We start from the raw sequence: 3,151 nt of genomic DNA on the forward strand, positions 1-3,151 counted from the left end.
TCAAAGACATAACTTCTAATATAATTTATTCGTCTGTTTCCGCACTAACTCTATATACAGGCTCTTGAAGTAAAGATGATCGGTAGGTGTCCCTCGTGTATAGAGCTGTAGAGCCTTGATTTTCTATTTCTAAGCGGACGTTGAGGATCTGATAATCTGCGTGAGGAAATGCAGATAAAGATGTCACTGATTAGGACAACTTTATTGCCAAACCCCGGCCCCACCGACAAGGCAAGGAACGCTGTATGAAAGGTAAGGGAAACCAAAGCAATGTACCCGTCTCTGGCTGGGGTTGATGCACTTTGCATATCTATATACAGCTCTGGATTTAAAGGACAACTCCAGGAACCAGAGAAAAACACACCTATTGGGACCCTCCCCTCCCCCATGATGCAAGAGGTAGAAGAATGAGCTTATCCAAGACCCCCCTTAGCTGTGCAACCAGTCTGCCCCGAAGCCTCTATTTAGACCGGCGGTCCCACTCTGACATCACCATCCTTGCGTACAATGCCGGACTATTGGTCCTGCTTTGTAGGTGATGAAGGCCTTCGGTTCTGGAGCTGGCGGAAGTTATCTATGGTCTACAAGTGCTGTGAGGTCACCTCACTTCTACTCCATTGTGATCTATGGGTCTGTGAATGAATTACATGACGGTGCGAGTGGGTCCGAATGTAAAAATACACAGGAGCATGTGGGGGGTAGCACCCCGCAATTCAAGTAAGCGGGTTGGGAGGCTGTGGAATGGCACCATGTTCCTAAATGTGGGTGCAGCCTGGCATTACAGGTGGAATTAGTCTATAGGTTCTAGCGGTAGAGGAACTAGGTGCAATCGTTCATTGCTCCGGCAGGCATTGCCACACTCTCTTGTCTCTGACGTTCCGGGTCCACATACACATGCTCATGTGGGTGGGTCCGAATTTTAAAATACACATGAGCATGTGTATGTGGACCCGGAAACGTCAGAGACAAGAGGAGAGCGTCGGAGCAATGAACGATTGCACCTAGTTCCTCTACCGCTAGAACCTATAGACTAATTCCACCTGTAATGCCAGGCTGCACCCACATTTAGGAACATGGTGCCATTCCACAGCCTCCCAACCCGCTTACTTGAATTGCGGGGTGCTACCCCCCACATGCTCCTGTGTATTTTTACATTCGGACCCACTCGCACCGTCATGTAATTCATTCACAGACCCATAGATCACAATGGAGTAGAAGTGAGGTGACCTCACAGCACTTGTAGACCATAGATAACTTCCGTCAGCTCCAGAACCGAAGGTACATTCTGAGCATGAAGGGGACCCTGTGCGCCCCCCGAAAGCGCTAGGATTTGGATGGCATTGTACTGTCAATAAATGGACTTTTGCTAACTTCACCTGATAGCATGCTGTGCTGGTAAAATCCTATGACACTGCTATATACGTCACGGTGCGGTCTGTGGTCACTGCGAGCACCCACCTGTGCATTACGGGTCTTCTACCTTATCCGGCAAGATTTACTTATTTACATCATCTACACCGGGGGTAGCAAACCTCCGGCCCTCCAGCTGTGGTGCAACAACTACAAATCCCATGAGGCATTGCAAGATTCTCACAGCCACAGCCACGACTCCCGAGGAGAGAGATGCATCATGGGATCTGTAGTTTCACCTACAGCTGGAGGGCCGGAGGTTTGCTACCCCCTGATCTACACAGACCTGAGGCTGGGGGAAGAGTCTGCGGTAGCCTGAGAATTGAACCTGCGATCCCTCCCTGTTGGTCTATAAAGAGAACCCGTCACTTTGTCCTGGATAGGCAAAGTGACAAATCCCTTTTCTCCCTGACATGCCGTCCTCTCTATTAGAAGGCGAGTTGCCCGTTTTGGACCCTGGGGTGACGAGGAGGGGAAAAGCTAGACCTTTAGTGCTTGCTCCCACGATGTCCGGACCAGATCTGCAGACGCAGTGCTATGCGTTTTTGACGCGTTCCAGTAAAAACTGGAGTGGGGCTGTCAGTATGTTAGCCGCAGCGCCGTGCAGGGCGTTTTTGACGCGTTTTGCGTTTCTGGACCGTATCCGAACCGAACAAAATGTGACATGCAGCATTTTCTCTGTCCGGAACGGACTACATTGAAGCCCCCCCCCCCAGGCACACAGATCAATAAAGACTTGCAGCTTTCTCATGGTGTCTAGCCTAAGGAAAGAGTGCAAGCTGTAAATGTAGGTTTACTGGCCCTTTAAGAGGTGTGAATGGTTACTGGAAGTCAGCTGCAAACCACAATACAGCGCCTGTTAAGTAGCACATAGAGAGGGGAGGCCTCATCGTGCTTCTATTCCTGGAAAGCAGATCACTCAATACAGATTAACATCTATTACGGAGCGGTCTCATGACAGCTGCGCTCACACCGGGCCCTTGCTGGACCAACTTTAACCCCCAATCAGGAAGACATCAATAAAGAGATATATATGTATTGGACTTAAAGTGACATTAAACCCTCAGATTTTTTAACATAAACCAATACTGTAATGTGCGCCTTACTGTAATCCATGGTAGTTTCCCTTCTCTTTGCTGCTCTTCCTTTTAAATCCTCATGTCTTCTCATGCTGGGGGAGAACTTCCCTTTGCAGCTCAGGGCCTCTTCCTGTAGTGCTGGCTCAGGTTGTGAATCTACACACAGACACCGTGTATCCATTCCAGAGACAAGGCAGTCTGCTGCAAAACAGAAGTTCTGCCCAGCATGAGAAGACATGAGGATGTAAAAGGAAGAGCAGCAAAGGGAAGGGAAACAACCATGGATTACAGTGAGGCGCACATTACACTATTGTTTTATGTTAAAATATCTGAGGGTTTAATGTCACTTTAATGTGGGCCCAAAGCTAAGTATTGCGTAACACTTCTAGTCCAGGCCCCATGCACGACCGGGACCTGCCACCCAAGGGGCCTGCGAGTCCATCTGACTGACGCAGGTACTTGCAGAGGCACCACGAAGTGCGGCGCTAACGCACTTGTAAAGCGGAGAAACCCATTAAGCCACGTCAGGTTCCCTTTAAAGTGCGTCAGCGGGATTAACGGCCAGATCTGACAGCTGATTGTGATCGCATGTTACAATAGCTGCAGTGGCTTGCCCAACACTTGTGCCAAGAGAGCTCTGAATGAAACCAGAGAATGGGGGG

This window comes from Nanorana parkeri, unplaced genomic scaffold (assembly GCF_000935625.1).
Source record: "Nanorana parkeri isolate BGI_ZX_2015 unplaced genomic scaffold, ASM93562v1 scaffold946, whole genome shotgun sequence".
Classification (NCBI taxonomy): domain Eukaryota; kingdom Metazoa; phylum Chordata; class Amphibia; order Anura; family Dicroglossidae; genus Nanorana; species Nanorana parkeri.